The 18,911-nt window shown below is 36.5% G+C and overlaps 1 protein-coding gene across 4 annotated transcripts in view; it reads right to left on the reverse strand.

Annotated features, from left to right (window-relative positions):
• AUH (AU RNA binding methylglutaconyl-CoA hydratase) overlaps window positions 1-18,911 on the reverse strand; it is a 132,042-nt gene that overhangs the window by 26,017 nt on the left and 87,114 nt on the right. The window lies entirely within an intron of this gene.

An 18,911-nucleotide genomic window follows, 5' to 3' on the forward strand; every position in this document is an offset into this window, starting at 1 on the left:
AGCTATTTCTACAGCAGTATGCTAATATATTTAAAATACAAGAGGGATATTTACAAAAATTTTCAAGGACAGCTGGTATAACGCTGGACAAATTTATATTCAATTAATGTAAAGCAGAGTGACTTCCAATAGATAATGGTAGACTAAGCCAGTAGTACAGTTCTGTAGTCATTCAATTCTCTTTCCTGAGACAACTATACCAAATGAAAACAACAAAATCTTTCTGTGATTCCATGATCCAGCTTTCAATTATTACTTCTTATGAATCACAAGATTCAGCACAACCGTATTTCCTTCCATAAAAGCATACTTCCCTTTGAACACATTACATCATAGAAAAATGCAGGGAGCAGGCACAATTTACACCTTACGCCTTCCTAGAATATTAGAAAACCATGATATAAAACAAAAACCTGATATATGTTTTTCTGGGGTGAAATTGATGGAACTGAAAAAAATGACTATACTCACAATAACTACAATAAAAATCTGTGGAATACCCACATTAGTGAAAACAAGCAATGTGATATTCTGTACAGTCCTAACAATCCAGGATGACTGTAGTAAGACCATCATCATAGTCAAAGATGACAGGCAATAGAAAGATAAACTCCTACTTGTATGTTCTGTTAATTCAGCTAAGTGGGTGACAGTGCTAGCAGAAGAATTTTGCTAACAGCACCCATCAGTTGAAACACAGAATTTAAAGAAAGCCATTATTCTAGAACATTTTTACGGGGGGTAGAGGCTGCGGGTGGAGACTGGGGGGGGGGGGGGGGGGGGGGGGAGGGAGAACATCCAAACAAAATCCCTTTTAAAATACTACAGACCCTAAACAGTATGCTTTCCTATTAGTCTTGGCTGCCTCACTGGTAAGATTGACAGAAAATTACTTAAACTCCAGCTATAAAATTTAAATCCTAACTAAAGGCCACGGCCACAAAAATATGAGCTGTGTTTTCAAGAAGTTTACTGCTTTAGGATACTAAACTGCACTGCCACTACTGCAAAGGAACATTTACTGACTTTTCTTGTTTTTTTCTTTTTTAAATATTGAACAAGTCTTTTCATTTCTCACCGAAAGAAGCTTTCATATCCCAATTAGTATCTATTCTTGAACACATTTACATGTACATCAGAACATTGCAGATGTCTACTCTGACTCTCTTTAGGAATAGTTTACTCATAAACTATTGCTTTCACCCGAGCAATAGAATCCAGATGAGCATCAGGCTTGATTAAAGAAAATAATCTGTGCAATTCTTAAGACCTGAAACCATAAGAATCTTCTGATTCCATGACATCTGTTTCTTCTTTGTTGGTTATGCCTGATATTTTTTTCTGCTTAACTATCTTCCCTTCCTTCAGTGTTTTATCTCTTCTATTACTGCTTCTACCAGGAAATCTTGAAGAAAAAAAAAAAAAAAAATTGTGTAACAGTATTTCATAACTTTGACAAAGAAATGGATATGTTTAAGCATGAAATACTGTTTATAAACGGAGAAAAAAAAAGTATTCTTGCCAGTGTCTTACATAAAAATGATTAAAGAACAAAAAAAAGCAGACTCTAGTCCATGTCATTTGGCTGTCTCCCACACTGCAAAGCCGCTAAGCAGAGGAGAGTGTTGATTTACATTCAAAGAGTAGAATACAACACTTCACTGCATGAATCATATGTACTCACTGGTAGGAATAAGATATATGCATACATAAAAGCAATAAGATAATTAATCAAATTCAAAGAACACACCAAAGTACACTTAAGTTACATCCATTTATGAAGAAAATACAGAAAGGACATTGCAGATAGACATTGTGCTATGGTAACACACTAAAACAAATTACACTTGCCAACCACAATCAGAGCGAAATGGAGAAACACCCAGTCTTCAAAGATATTACTTAACCAAGACATTTCATCTAAATGTAGAGGAAAATCTGACTGACGAATACTTGCTTCTTCACAAATTTATGGACATCTCATTTCAAGGACCAGTGATCTAGTATTGCTCAGTGTGCTGATAAAAGTATTTGACATACAGTTAGAATGCAAATGCATTCTTATCTGAGACAGTTTATATTTAATGTTGTGATAGCTGTAAATGCCAGTCTTAGATGACAGTAGTCTGTGTGGAAAGACACACTAAATACAACAGTGTTGTGTACTGGTATGAATACTGTTAAATGGTTTTTTTTTCTTAACAATTGATTCTGTATGAGTATTTATTTACTGTTAGCAATTCATCAATTACAAAATATGTACACAACTGGTTTGGATTAAGGGAATTACGTAATAAATTCCCAAGCATGTATCCAACAAGATGAAGCAACTAGCTTACTGGAAATAGATTCATCTTTCTGGCAGAAAATATCTGCAGCAGTTTCTCATAGCTCAAGGCTCTGTCAAAACATATTGGATGAAATCCTATTTTGACAAAAAAAAAAAAAAATCCAAACTTAAATTTAAACTTAATAATAACTTTTATTAAGTCAAGTAAAAATTATTCTTTCTATTGCGTTCTTCACAGCATAAGCTTTGCTTGACTTTCATTGGATTGAGTTAACTCACTTCTATCCAGTTTTGTCATTTTAAAGATTCCCGCACCTTTGTTTTACTGATAAACAATGGTGAAATTAAAGTACACCAGCCACAAACTTTCTGACTGTGCTAGTCAGTCAAATATATCTTATGGGTATACTTGTGATTCTTACACACAAGACTGTGAAGCATAGGCTTTTCTACTTTTCCATTGAAAACCATCGAAGAATGGAATGCAGAAGCCTACTGTTATTAATATCTAACCCTTATTTCATAAGAGTGTGTATTTTAATGTAAGATTTTTCAGTCATGAAAATACTATGCCAAATTTACATGCAACAAATATTTTACACTTCTAAAATACCTGCAGTCCATTGCTAAATAAAGCAATTTTGAAAAATATCAAACGTTCTAAAAGCCATAAAGACAATATTTAACAATGATTTTTTAACAGATTATTTACCAGATCAGGTCTTGATCCTGCAAGGATGTAAGAGTTTCATCTAACTTAAACCTAAGAATAAATTATAATGGGATCAGACATCCCAAATCCCTTCAAAAAAAGAAAACATAAAGAGCCCATAATAGGCATGAAGTAAGTAACTAACTACTGAAATCAGCTTAGGCTGGTAAGGACATCATCAAAGATGCAAAGGACAAGGTGAAAATCACATGAAGTAAAAAGGAAACAAAATGCTATCTCATAAGACAAGAAAAGCAGCAAGCTGAGTAGGCAATTAGGCAAGGCCTCTCTCATTTCTGGCCTTATCAGTAGTTTGGAAAATGGGCAGAGACCTGGAAGAAATACACTGCTGAGCAAGCCCAACACAATGGCTGAAGCCTGACTCAGAAGTTGCTTCAGGTCTGTGATGACTGAGAACAGAAGCAGTAACCAGAAAGGATTTAGTGGGAAGCTGCCATAAGGGCTAGTGGGATTTTATCTCACCAGTCAAGCAAAAGAAATCTCTGCAGCAATCTCAGTCACAGCTTCACCTAAGATTGAAGGCGATGGAATTCCAGTTACCTACAGCAGCCTGGCAGCTGCAAACCTCAGCTCCAAAACTTTCAACCTAACCTGAAAATTACTTCTTATTTTCACAATCTGTTTTATTCATCTGCATCTGTAGATTGGCTTACTTAAAAACCTATTTAAAAATGCCTGGAATATATCAAAACTTCATGCCTGAGTGGCTAGAAAGTGGCAGCTTGAGTCAGTAGAATGTAGTACTTGGCTTGAAGATGTAGGAAGGCTCAGGATTTGTAAAAGAAAGTATAAACATATTCTCAGAATTCACTAGCAGTTAAATAGTCACAGCCTTTGTACAGAAAGATGAAATTATTATGTAATTTAGAAAATATGATTTATTTTCAAAGTAAGTAATTCTCTTGATAATTAAGAAAGATTTAAAAAAATAGTTTCCCAGCAGATACTTGAATATATGAAATTAATCTGGAACTCAATTTTAAAAGGCACTCCAAAATGGATTCTAGATCTGGTGTGAGGCACTTTCTACATATTTCCAACACAATTGCTGTACATTCTGCTCCACCTCCAGACCTTTTGCACTGCATAGACTCTACGGTCAGATCAAATATCAATTGGAAAGCACAGGTTTGTGTTATTCCACATGAATTCCCATGTCTCACAGCTTTAGCAATGCATTTGCTGACAATTAACATTATCATTTTTTCCTTGAATTATTTAAGAAAAAAAAAAAAGAGAGAAATACATAGGGCTATTAGTCAACTTATTAAATTTTACATAGACATAAGCAAATGCAACAAAAATGAGCTCACACTAATTATTAAGTAAGGCCAAATGCGTTTCTACTACTCCAGATAGGAACTTGCTCTTACTGTCCTTTAGGATGCAGTAACAGAAAATGAACTTAAGTAAAATTAAAAAGTACATACACTTTACAACATAACCCATCTTGCTGTAGATAGAAATTAATGGCCCAGGAGAAGGCATTTTCCAGTTTCAAAATTACACCCACACATTTATGAAGTCATTACTGAGCTGGAACAGGTAGGAGGTTCAGAGCAACACTGTTCCGAACGACCATACTTAAGAAATCATGCGGACTTTATGAGTAATGCCAGGCAAAACTTTTTTAAAACCTGTATTTGAAATAAATGATTTTATAGTTCTTATTCTTAAAGCTCTGGATTGATTACAGCACCTCAATTTTCATTAAGGACAGACAAACAAACAAACAAACAAAAATAAAAATACAGAGACAGGCCAAGTAAGAAGTACAGAAAAGTGGATTACCACAGTGTAATCCTATTTTCATTTGCACTCAGAATGAGCTCGCAGTCCCAAATTGAGATAACTTAGCTGTTAGTAACCAGAAGTCAAATAAATAAACAATAAGCAAAGCAGAACCAGATTACTAAATCTAAAGCATTTATTGTTTATAAGCAAGTAACTTTAATATTCTCTTCGCTTCAGTGCTCTCTATACAGAAGTCTACCACTTTGTCTATCCAAGTAGCAAAGAAACCCATTACAACACTAAACTGCTACCCTTAATTCCATTCCAAACTTGAATCCCTTCTCCCACCCTGACTACAATTAAGTCTACTTACAACAATTCCAAAGCAATGTCTTTTATTTATAAGCTTTATTTAAGAATTTACGTTTGAAATTAGTAGTCTTTGAAAATCTTTGGCTTCAGCAGCTCTAAGGTAAAAATAATCAGTGGTCAATTTTGAATGGGAGTCCAGGGGAAGCAGCAAAGCTACTGAAATTGTAGGACACAGAGTGGCTAAGGAAGTGCAACTCCTGGTATCTATCTGGACTTGTGCGAAGTACTTGATACAGTCCCACACAACATTCTTGCCTCTAAACAGGAGAGATGTAGGTTTGGTGGATGGACCACTCCATGGATATAGAATTGGCCAAAGAGTTGCTGCCACTGGCTCTATGTTCAGGCAGAGATCAAGAATGAGTGATGTACCTCAGGGGTGTCTGTACAAAGGCTGGAACTATTTAATATCTTCGGTGGTGACACAGTTTGCAGATTTATACAGTTTGCAGATGATACCAAGCTGAGCGGTGCAGCTGGTACTGCAAAGGAAGGAGATAATATTCAGTTGGACTTTAATAGGCTTGAGAGAGGAGTGCATGCAAAACTCAGGAAGATCAACAAGGCCAAGTGCAAGTCCTGCAGCTCCACTGAGGCAATCCCAAACATGAATACAGGCTGGGAGGTGAATAGATAGCAGCTCTGCAGAGAAGGACTTGGGATCCTGATGGATAGAAAGCTGGATATAAGCGAGCAGTGATTACTTGTAGCCTGGAAGCACAACTATATCCTGGGCTGCATCAGGCAAGGAGAGGGATTGGATTGCCACCCATTCTGCCACTGTGAGATGGTGCGTATCCAAAACTGAAGTCCTCAGGGCAGAGCAAGGGGGAACTCAAACACCTCCCTTGCTTCAGAGGGCTCTCTGGCTGAGACTTGGGGTTGTTTAGTGCAAAGAAAAGAAAGCTACGGGAAGAATTCATAGATGCCTTTCAGTACTTAATGGGGGCCAACAAGAAACACGGGGAGAGACTTTAGCAGTGTGTATGAGAAAGGCTAACAGTTTAAACTAAAAGAGAATAATTTAAGTTATGTAAAAAGACTAAATTCTTTACTGTGACAGTGTTTACATACTGGAACAGGCTGCTCAGAGAAGCTGCAGATGCCCCATTATTGGAGGTGCTTAATCATTGTATAACCCTATCTGTAAGAACAATCACATAATAACGTCTATTAGAAATTAAAAGTTAAAATAAATCCACTACAAATGTAAATAAAATGTAAACATGTATTCAGTGTATGTTACAGGATATTCTTTGTACTAATTTCAGGCAGTTAGATATTTGTACATCTAGCTTTAGACAACAGAAGACTATTTCTTTCTGATGTACATTTAAAGGTGACTCTTGTTCTCTTGCAGATAATTACCATTTTATTTAATTCACATTGTTAACATTTTAAGAATAACTTTTAAAAATTTTGACTCCAAATTCTACCCCAGCAAGAGCAATCAGAAAATTGCGTATTTTAACATTGTGCTGTTTGGTATTACTCATGTGTTTTTGCTATAGAAAACTCTGTTACATCGAATTCTAATAATGCTGTAATTCCTAAAAAAAACAAAAAAAAACAAAAAAAAAACAAAAGAACCACCACCCACAACAAAAACACACAAAGACCACCACCACAAAACAAAACAAAACAAAAAAACCAACAACAACAACAACAAACCAACCAAAACAGCAACAGACAGGGAATTAACAAAGACAGAGCTCAAATCAGCAATTATTCTTAGGCTGTAGCCATCAGACCGTTACAGTACTAATGAAAGGGACTGCATTAAGAAAGGTCATGTTCACCTGCTGTCATTCTTCTCATGTGCTGCTGTGTCAAGGCAATGCAGAAAAGAAGGCACTACTCATAGCATGCAATGCAAGAGGACAGCACACAACTGTAATTCTTCTCCTATACATGAAGAAGCTAATGCTAATTAGATTCTTCTGCTACCTAATCACGGACCTTTGCAGTTTTAAGGATCAAAGAAATTAGATATTAATTTTGTTTTTCTTAGATCCTACTTGCAAATTACAGGATGAGAGACAGTTGCGGCTACATGTACTAGAAATAATGAAGAAATGAATTTATATTGCTACAATGACCTAGGATAGCAGCTGGGAACACAGCACTTGTTAAAAAAAATGTATCTTTGATTAGCTTAAGTTTACATTAGAATAGTTTACCTCAAAGCCTAAGGAACAACAAGATAGATAATACCACTTGCTTCTCACTAGCAGGTCTCATCAGGCAGGACCATTCTGTCCTGAGCAGATCTTGGTGCTGAATACTTTCTACCTTCAGAAGCAGCTATAGTCTGGTTGCTGCTCCAAGTTTGCCATCACTCAAGGCACTTTGAGATCCTCTGACCCTGCTTGGGCAACAATCCACCTGCTCAATGGTAAAGCTCCCCTAAATCCGTAGCAATTTAGTCACATTTTACTGGAGCCTGGATACTTCAAAAGAGACTTCAAAAGCTCTTCAAAGAGACCTTCAAAGAGCATATGGCAAATAAGCAAAGAAGTTAAAACGGGAATTTCTTTAAATAAAGACACTTTACCCTTGAAATCCATACAGAATCATGGAACCTTTAGAAAAAGAAAAGATACACTAAATAAAATAAAAATCCCTTGTAGATTCAATTTGCCTGCAAGAACTGGAATTTCGTGAACAAGCATAAAACTACCCCACCTTATTTGCCTTAGTCTCTTTTTTTTTTCCTCACAAAAAGCAGAATTTTTAAAAACCATCCCCATCTCTCCTTCCTTTTCAAGCCAGATGTGTTTCACCTCAACAGACTCCTTTCCAAGCTGCCCTCATTGTAGCATTTCTTCTTGCATGAGACCAGCAAAACAGAGCTCAGAAACCGAAAGCCCTTATCGTATCTTCATTGTCAACTCTAATCAAGCAGGGCTGTATCCTCCCATGCGTGTGTAATTTAAGGTCACACAGAAAAGCAGGTGTTCTGTGGAAACAGACAATGGAACATCATACCCCTTACACTATCTACAAAACCAAATATAATTTGAGGTAAGTCATATTGAAATACTACTCTCTCAGTCCCTCTTGCTTGGTTGTTTGGTCATGTATCAATTTCCTTGATTGCTTTTGCTTGTTACTTTAGAAGTTGAAAACATCATTTCCAGTGAAACAAAATACTTAATCTGCAACAAAACATTTTGGTTATATCACTTGACTTTGACTGATAATTTAGTACACTTACTGACCTGAAACTTGATTATTCTGACAGCCCTTCCTGCACTCAAAAATGTCTTACTAAAAAAAAAAGTACCATTCTTCTCCAGTCTGCTACTCATACTCAAGCTACGTACTACTTCATGATCATGAAACTTCACAGAAAACAAATGCCTCTGTTATTTGCACTGACAAAAAAACAAAAAACAAAAAAAACAAAACAAAAAAAAAAAAAACCAAGAATTTTTATTATTATATGTTTCTTGCACTGTAAATATGGAGTTCCTTCAATCAGCAGTATTTTTAATTATTTTGCACCAATAATTTATAGCCCTACTAATATTCAGATCCCCTCCTCACTCGTTAATATCAGTGCAGAAGTCTAGGTGCACGCCTGTGACTTCAGGCTGGTAACTTCACATCTCACAGACAACCTCCCTCTACTTATTAGACTGAACACTGCCATGATTCCTTACAATGTTGCTTTAGATCATTTTTTTAATCTTCCCCCTAAATAAGAGAGCAGTGGTGGTCTCATGCATGCATGTCACATGGGAAAGAGACAACTACTTTCCCCTCAAAGAAGAGAGAAACCACCTTGCAGAACTCTTATGCTAAAAATCCTGAGAAACAGAATATGTGAAATAAGCTTAAATGGCAGGGAGCTACAACAGATGACTGTAATTGGAATTGGAATTTTCAATGAGCCTTTGCAAAGGTTCAGTTACCTCTTTTTGCAGAAAGATCACCACTTTTCCAAGACAGAAGCCAAATGAGGGCTTCCTCTACCTGACCCTTCTCTAAAAACATCTGGAAAAAATTAATGGGATTATCTAGATTCTGGCAGGTCAATAAATATGTTTCTATTTTCTTAACATCATCAAGAAAGCCAAGCTCAAGAGACTTATTATGAGGATTATACAGTCCAAAGTAAAAAGGAGAACTCTGCTTCATAACAAACTAAAAAATTGCTATCCTTTCTGGCAGGTATTAACTGCATTAGTATATTGAGCTAAAAGTTCAACACTAAACTAGGTTCCTTGATCCCCTTTTAGTTTGGATAATTTTAATCTCTGCACAGAGGTTCATAGTTCTTGATACCCATATGCAAAGTGTCAAAAATAACAACTAAGCCTCTGAAACACTGAATTCTACGTTTTTGGTGTTTTTTTTTTCCTGAAAACTTCAATATCTACGCCAAATACATTGCATCCTGTCTTCCTGTTTTCTTTACCATTCCACAAAACATCCACAGTGTTAACAATTGGTTGTCATGAGAAAAATTAGCAGTCACCAGTTAACACTGTTTTTTTGAGATCTGAAATGACACTAAAATACAAAAATACCATTAATAAAAAGCTAAAACTGCCTTTTGATGGACTTTTTCCTATAAGCTTTTAATTCCGCTGTGTATGAGAACCCGGGGACAAAAAGACACTCTTGGTCATAACCCGAACATACATTAGAAGAAGTGGAGGTGGTGAAGAAAAGAGAGGAATCCATTATCTCAGAAAGACAGAAATCTGTAACAGTTGGCTCAGATAAGTCTCCACAGCCAGAGAGGCTCTATGAAGTGATAAGGGAAACAGCTCTTCAGAAATTATTTTGTCCAACTTGTTTTCTTCTGAACTAGCTTCTGCAGCTGTTTTTTTCAGGCAGACTATATAATCACCATTTTATTCATTGAATTTTCTGGAAATTGCTGAAAAATATCAGACATACCATAAATTAGATATTAATTGGAGAACTATTTAGTCTTCTAACATAATACGGTCATAACTCAAAATGAAATGGAAATAACTGAGCTCCCTATTATGACTCACTGATGATGGGATCTCAAAATGAATGATATACTTTTATCTGCTTAAAATTTAATGTTGACCATTTAGAATTTTTTGTATCGCCTTGGCCTGATAAACAGACCCTGCTTACTTCAATGTCTACAACTATATGCCTGTTGAAAATGGAGCCACAGCAAATTACCAAAATGTGCTTCAGTTTCAGAGAACTGTCATATTTCATTCATCATTTACTATCCTTTCTGAGACTTCAGCAGATGGGTCAGAAGCGTTTACTGAGAAACTCATCAGTGTTCTGAAGTGCTACAATGACAATCATACAATATGCTTAAATGAGAAAGACCGTCCTTCTTGCTCTACAGTGCAAATAATCTATGGCTGGTTCTTACGTGAATATTCTAAAATCAGTTACTGAACCTCTGCAAGAAATTGCCTGGATTATAGTTACAGCACTATCACTTCCTTCATTTATTCTCTTTTTTTTTTTTTTTTTTTTTTGTTCATCTACTATTTTATCCATGCATAAGACTGGTTTTCCACTTCTACCCTTACAGTGGCATTCACAGGTGGCAGCATGAACTTCCATGTAAAAAAATGTTTTGAAAATATTTAACTTAAATAATGCTACGGAGCAATACTGATATTGAATTATATTGAACATGAATCTATTATTTTTGATCTTACGTGCTTCAAAACTGCTGAATAGTAATACTGCTAAACACAGAAAGTGTCCACTTGTGATATTTCTAACAGACTGCTTTTGCTATTTTATTTATTTATTGATACATAAAAAACCAAGAACTTGAATAAGCTAATAAGAGCCTTCCTTCTACTTGTTTCCCCCTAAGTAACAGCAGCAATTTTACTTAGAACTTCCCATGTAAAAATACAAGGTTTCTTTTGAACAAACAGCAACATTTTCGAATTCAAATCAACTGTTCTAGCTGTAAGAAATAGCTTTAAAATTTTGATTTATCTTTAACACAATACAAAAATATTTTAGGAACAGAGGGAAGTGAGATATACCAGAAGCTGTTCTGTAACTTTTGTGGTCACTACTAGTTTGTATCTGACAACCACTGGTAACTGGTAACTGGTACTGTAACTGGTTCAACTGGCCTTTCTAACAACAGAAAGATAGAACCTAGCCTGCTATGTCTACACTCCTAAAATTCACACACTCGATTACAAGTACCACAAATTAAAATGACACAGAAAAAATCTCAGTGTATGCTTCATCCAACAGTAAGATTTAGTTTATAAATTTATAAAATAGGATTTTCATTATAGAAGGGTAGAGACTAAATTGTTGTTGAACCGTTTAATGTTTTCTCCAAAGACAACCTACAAACAAAGGAGGTGAAGGAAGCTGTTATTAACTCTATTTTTATGTTCTGGTCAGAACATAACTATCTCATTTGCTTCAAGAAAGTTTTGGACAAATAAACTCACCATCACCACAGTGCTACTGCCTATCCATAGATACTTACAATATTTTTTTGGTAACATTCAAGCAAGATTAAATATTATCATCTTAATGCACCTGTATTAAACATAAGGGACAAATGAACAATCATGTTCTCCAAACGAAGCTGGAGAATGTACAGGAAAAAGGGCACTATGCTCGTTTCATACAGCTGGAAACAAAATACACAAAATGTACAGATTCTTTAAAACAGCTGTCATATGGAGGAGAATATCCATGAAAAAATGTGATGATGTAATACATCATGTTTCATAATGCTTATGAACAGAGCAGACAACTTACCATGGGACAGTATGGTGACAGTCAAACTAGTTAGAGCTTTTCTGCTACTCTATCAAAAATCTGAATTCATTAGTAAGTGAAGTGTTCAGTATAAACACGCTTGTTTTCATTGAGTGGAAGGTAGGCGGGTTTCCTCTGAAAGCAGCTCTGTTTCCTGCTGGAACCTCTCTTAAGTTCACTAGACATTTCAGTCTCTGAAGCTTAGCCATGAGAAGTGCTCAGTTTAATCTACTGCAGGACTTGCAAGCTTATAGTTGTGTGGTGGACAGATCAACTGAATAACGTTGAGAAGCACTGGATGCCCGGCCAGTTGTCTAAAGTAAGCAAGCCTCTGGCCAAAGTGGGTATCCAAGGCCACGAGCCCAAAGGATAAGCTAGCAAAGGGGTCGGTCAGTTCTTCAGGTTTTCTTAACAGAGGCCACTGAGTCAGAACCTCCAAGGTTGCATTTAAGATTATACTTATGGTTTTGAAGTTGAGTGGGAAACCTATGCAAAAGGTAGACAGGTCAGGGAACCAGCTGGCCAAGCACCTAGAAAGCCTCAGACTTGATACAATTCATTTGTTCAATTTTTCTTCATTTGTTTCTTACTAATCCCTCTCGTCTTCATTAGTAAAAAAATTTCTTACTCTTTTTTGACATAATAGCTACCACTAAGGTAATAGGCTTTTCATTTGCCTTTATCTTTCACCAGAAAACAAAACGGGCTCAGTCTATTATATATACCTTTGTTTTCCTCCTGCAATTATTGTCCACTCTGTCTCCTTCAATCTGTTATCATTAAGCTCCCCTTCTGAGATCAGTAGCTTAAATTGAAGGTTAATAATTTTCCTGAGTTCTGACAATTCATAAGAAATGGGCTGAGATAGCAATTTCATACCATACCAAATTCTAGAAGCCAATACGAAACCTCTATATGGAGATCAGGTAACACTAAGAGAGTTTGAAAAAGAGTAGATGTTATCCATCTTAGATAACACTGATAAAGAGAGTTTGCAAAAGAGTAAACCATCTCATCTCAGGAGGAGAAACAGCTATATGCTGCTTGGTTCACTTTTCTAGTACTCCCTGCATGTTAATACAAAGGAGTAGCATTTGGCTTCAAAGTGGCTTCAAATGGCATACACATCCTGGCTAATTATAAAATGAAAAAAAAGATCAAAGGTCTTTTATGTTGTTATAAAATGTATGTTATGTTGTTATAAAATGTACATATAATATGTAATATAATTTTTCTAAGCTTCTATGTGAAGAGAAAAGCAAAGGGAGTATTTCACCCATCTCCTAAATTTCAGATTATCTTATTCATATTACCATAGTACCTACTGTTATTGTTGTGATTAGGTTTTAACAGTCTTTCTTGTTTTCATGCTTCCTGATATCCAGGTTAGGTTATCCTGACCACTCACACCACTCTGCTCAAACAGATAAAATGGGCTGTTCATCTAATTAGATATTTCAACTACAAAATAATCTTTGGATTGAAAAGCAAATATGGAATTATGTGAGTTCCTTGCATCATGTGATTATAGTTTTTCTTTTTAAGTGCATCTTCTAATAATCTTTCATTTATCTGTGTAGTGAGTTTTCATTTCATATCCACTTTAGCTTCCTTTGTAGATACAGTAAACAGATCATCCTAAATCTATTCTTTCCTTAAAGCAAAATGATATAAATATGAAGTGAAAGAATGTACAAAGTAATGCATCAAGATGAGGAGCAGGCTTAAAACGCTGCGAGCTATACTGAATAGCTTTATGCCAATGGTTAATTTTTGAGTGCTTCACTTTTCAATCCTAACATGATTTCAAAACACTATTTATGTATTTATATATGCCTCTATAATCTCATTGGTATTGCTCCTTTTTTGTTTTCAAAGGTCAAGTGTACAAAAACTATATAAGGTATACTACCTGTAGCTGCAAAGCAGTGGATCTCATAGATTCTGTTGCTAAAATATACCACTACCATTGCTACAGTGACACTGAATATCATGAAAGGCACAGCACATGCCATACTTGGGTATAATGAGGACAAAAGAGTAACACAACTTGAGAGGTACAGGAGCACTCAAGTATAAGACTAAATTATAGTAAGGTAAAGAAATTCAATTTTTAAATTTATTAAATTAAATAGTCTATTTTAAGTTAGAACTCTTCGTCTCCAGGAGTGAATATAGATTAAGTAACACTTAAATAAATCTTAAAATTTTGCCCCTGTTCTGAAACAGATAAACCTTTAGAAAGTACTAGCTCTGTTTCAGTTTCCAAAAGAGACTGTTTCAGTGAGCACTGCCATTCTGAACATGCCACCACCCAAACATCAACTCACAACATTCTATGACTCTATGATTTCTCCATTTTCAGACTCAAGCTTTACCATGATGTTTTTCCCATGTGCTCATAGACTGGTCAGCCCTCCCCAGCATAACAGCATTTCAATATGTCCTGCTTACTTCCCACTAGCTACTGCTTCCTCACATACAGTCCTTTCAATTGCAGGATCACCTATCAATGTTATCAATCTGGAAAGCTTCTCCCAAATCCCCACTCCTCCTGCTGTTCCACTTCCTGATGAAGTGAAGTCCTCTATCCTATCCAGCTGATCTCAGCCTGAGGTGCCTCTGTGGTGAAGCAGTTCTGCAGACAAAAGGAAAAAGAAATAGTAGCAGGTAAGTCATCAGAACTGAGTAAGGCAACCAGACCCACTCCTGGATGCAAAACAACTACCTCAACTAAGAAAAAGCAATGGGTGATACCGGAGGATGATTCTCTTCTGAGGGATACTGAAGCACCCATTTGTCATCCTGACCCATAAATTAGAGAGGTCTGCTGCTTGTCAGGGGCCTGTATCAGAGATCTGACATGGAACACCAGACTTTGTATGTGCCCCGGACAACTGCCTGCTGCTGCTGTTTCATGTAGGCATCAGTGACACAGCTGTCAGCAACCTGAAGAACATCAAGAGGGACTAGATGAGTAGTGGAGCAGCAGTGAAGAACTTGGGAGCAATGGTAGTCTTCTCATCTCAGGTAGGGGAATGGGGAGGGAAAGGGTTGATAGAATTGAGAAATCAATAGATGGGTAAGGGAATGGTGTCTTGAACAGCTATTCTGTCACACAACTAGTTATGAGAAATCTGAACTTCTGAGGGAAAGGGAAGACCATGTTTGGCAACAAGCCTTCCAATTTAAACAGAAGGCTTTAAATTAGAGTTGCTGGGGGATGAGATCCACAAACCACAAACCATTTCACCTTGAGGCTGATGATGGTAATGAGTGCCTTGAGCCTGGTGCTGGATCAGAGGCCAGTAAAACAACACCTAAGGTGCAGGAAAAGGGAACTTCAATTAGTAAATCAGGCTCAATGGAAGCCCAACCCAAATGCCTTTACAAGAACGCATGGAGCATAAGGAACAAGCAAGAAGAGCTGTATGGACGTGCATGTCCACAGGGCTATGATGCCATTGGCATCACTGAGACATGGTGGGATGGCACTCACAACTGGAATGTAGGAATAGATGAGTATAAATTCTTTAGCAAAGACAGGCAGTGGAAAAGGGGAGGAGGTGCTGCCCTCTACAACAATGACCACCTGGAGTCCATGGAGCTTCACCTGGAGATAGACAAGGACCTGACAGAGGGCTTATGGGTTAGGGTTAAGTGAAAGCGAAAGTGAAGGAGACATCACAGTGGGGGTCTGATACAGGCCACCTGAACAGGAAGACCACGTGAATAACGCCCTCTAGAAACAGATAGGAGCAGCTTCACATTTACAAAACACGTCCTTCAAACACTCTGATATCTGTTGGTGGGAAAACACAGCAGTGCAACAGAAGTCAGAGGCTCCTGGAAGGTGCTGATGTCAACTTCCTCTTCCAAGTGCTACAGGAACCCATGAAAAGGAGCTACTGAGTAATATGAAGCTCTCAACAGCAGCGTTGGCTACAATCACTACAAAATGGCAGAGTTCAAGATCCTTACGGTGTCAAAGAAGGTGTGCAGGAAGCTTACTAATCTGGACTTCAGGAGAACAGACTTTGAACTCTTCAGGGAACTGCTTGGCAAGATGACATAGAATAAAGCCCTCAAGGAAAAAGAGACTCAAGAAAACCAGTCAGTATTCTCAGCCTGTTTTCATAGGGGAGGTGCTCCAGCCCACTGATGATATTTTTGACCCTCCTCTGGACCCTCTCCAACAGCTGTCTTTCTTGTACTGGGGGCTCCAGACCTGAACCCAGTACTCCAGATGGGGCCTCACAAGAGCAGAGCAGAGCAGGACAATCACCTCCCTGTCCCTGCTGGCCACCCCTCTTCTGATGGAACCCTGGATACCATTTGCTTTCTGAGCTGCAAGAGCACACTGCTGGCTCACGTTCAGTTTTTCATCCACCCAGACACCCAGGTCCTTCTCCAAAGGGCTACTCTCAAGGAGTTCTTCTCCCAGTCTGTACCCATATCCGGGATTAAGCTGACCCAAGTGCGAAACCTTGTACACTGCTATGTCGAACATCATTAGGTTCACACAGACCCATCTTTTGAGTTTTTTAGGTCCCTCTGGATGGTGTCCCTTCCTTCTACTCTGTCAACCATTACTGCACATACATCTAAGATCTGTAAAACCCATACTGCATATATTCAGCTGCTAAGGATAGATAGGTAGTGCCTACTGAAAATCAAGAACCCAAAGGATATTTCAGAAAGCCGTATAATATTTCACCCTTTAATTCTCCAAGGTTTTCTTTCTCATAATAACAATGCTTGCTGCAGTATGTTTTATATCTTTGAAAATGACTTCTAAAATTCTTACGATTCACTGATGAAATTGAGCAAAAAACGTGTAAGTTTTCAGAAGTGTCAGGACTGATAACGCTGAAACACTAGCTTGAATTACAAAGAGGCAGATGTCAGCACTCTGTTAATTGCTTTCCCCTTCAGTTACTAACAGAGTAAGTGAACAATAAAATTTTGACTATTAATCTCTTTGTTATTTCATCTCTAAAGTTAACTTGCAAAAAATATGTATATAAAAAAATTGTTGTGATGTTTCAAAAACATCTAGCAAAAAAAGGCTTTTGATTAGCAAGTGAATAATTGTATTTTAGGTTAAACCAGAAACCACAGAATGATAACAGTATACTGAAGTTGATCCTTTTCAACTTCTAACATGTCAAATACAATTTGCTATAATAACTGCACCATGACTATGTTTTATTCCTTTACTACCTAGAGATCATAGAATCACAGAATATCAGGGATTGGAAGAGACTTTAAAAGATCACCTAGTTCAATCCCTCAACTGGCATAGGAACACCCAGATTAGGTCACATAGAACACATCCAGGCAGCTTCTGAATGTCTCCAGAGAAGGAGATCCCACAACCTTTCTGGACAGCCTGTTCCAGTATTCTGTCATCCTTCCAATAAAGAACATTTTCCTTATCAAGAATAGCTTTGAATAATTTCTCTAATACTCATATGCACAGTAGATTACAGAAAGAATTAATATTGTTTAAATCTCAAAACATAATATAGTTGTTTTTAACAATAAGCAGTTGTATTTGTCAATTTGGCCTGACTATAAGGATAAAGGTTGCAATTAAAACATGAATTATATGAACTGGAGCTACAAGACACAAGTTGTTTCACTTGTTAGTACAAGTATGTCAACATATAGCACCATCCAACAATGAATTTCTAAAACTGTCATACTCTGAACCACAACTGAGTCATCATACACATCTTAAGTTCCATCTCTGAAGATCAAAGCTAAAATTTCACATTGTTCAATATGAAGTCATTAGAGTATAAAACTCAACTTACTTCACCACCTAAAGCCTCAAACTGTCACACACGTATTTGTAAACTACAATATAAAATTGTTTGAAAGCTAGTATCTCTGCTTTCTGAATTGTTTTACAACAGTGGAGTAATTGGTCTCTTCAGACAAACAATCATCTCATACACAATGTTAGCAGAAGTGCTCTTTTTAGGAAGTATTAAATGGTTTGGGATACACTTAAATTCCTCATTTAAAAACACTTGAACTTCTTAATTTAAGATACTGGTAAAAATTTAAAAAGTAATATATTATAAAAGATGAAAAATACGAAATTACTGTAAATGATCAGTGCTGTAAATACAGTAACACTATGGGAGAATTTTGATCAGCCCATTAAACTAGTTAATGACGCCTGAATTGTTTTAAACAAACATATATTACATCTACAGACTGCTGTAATTGACGTTTCTGGATTTTACTGCTACAAAATAACTCATGAACACTGCAACATATTAAAAATTTCTTTCAATTAAATAAAACTACATACACATTTGCTAATAAAGCTACCATAACCAGTATGTTAATTGCAACATTCATAATTCTCTGAACTTCTGTTAAAAAACAAATTTACTTACCACAGAATGATTGATTGATTAAAAAAAAAAAACAAAAAAACAGAGATATCTATAATATAATTATGCAGTACTGGCTATTTTTTAATTTAATATCTCATCTCCCCAAAAGAACGGGAAAAACACATGAATACCATGCGTAACACTTTAATTTTAGGGCTGACATTAACAATTGATTTTGAGCATTTTATGAATTGGCTAAACAAGAATAATCACACAAATCAGAAGAAGTTTAATCTCATTCTACCTTACACTCTTCTATGTAAACTGATAATTACATAGGGCTTTGAACTGCACTTTAGCTGTAGTCTTATACAGCATAACAAATATATGTATTTCTAGCTTTACATTCCCACTTGAGATAGCTGGATCTGCAATTATTAAACACACAATGTATACAACTACTTGCAGTCACAAACTTCACATTATTAAACAAGTGGCCTAAAGCCAGGTATTTCACCAGTTGAAAGAAGACAGAATTTCAGCAGTAGTTACAGGGGGAAAAATGTGCACGCAGAAAACCTAACAATAAACTGCTCTGAAAGTATGTGGGCAGGAAATACAACATCTTAAACAAAAATGAGAAAAAAAACAGAGTAGTAGATTTGGAGACTAA

This window comes from Tympanuchus pallidicinctus, unplaced genomic scaffold, assembly GCF_026119805.1.
Source record: "Tympanuchus pallidicinctus isolate F22 unplaced genomic scaffold, pur_lepc_1.0 scaffold4, whole genome shotgun sequence".
Taxonomy (NCBI): domain Eukaryota; kingdom Metazoa; phylum Chordata; class Aves; order Galliformes; family Phasianidae; genus Tympanuchus; species Tympanuchus pallidicinctus.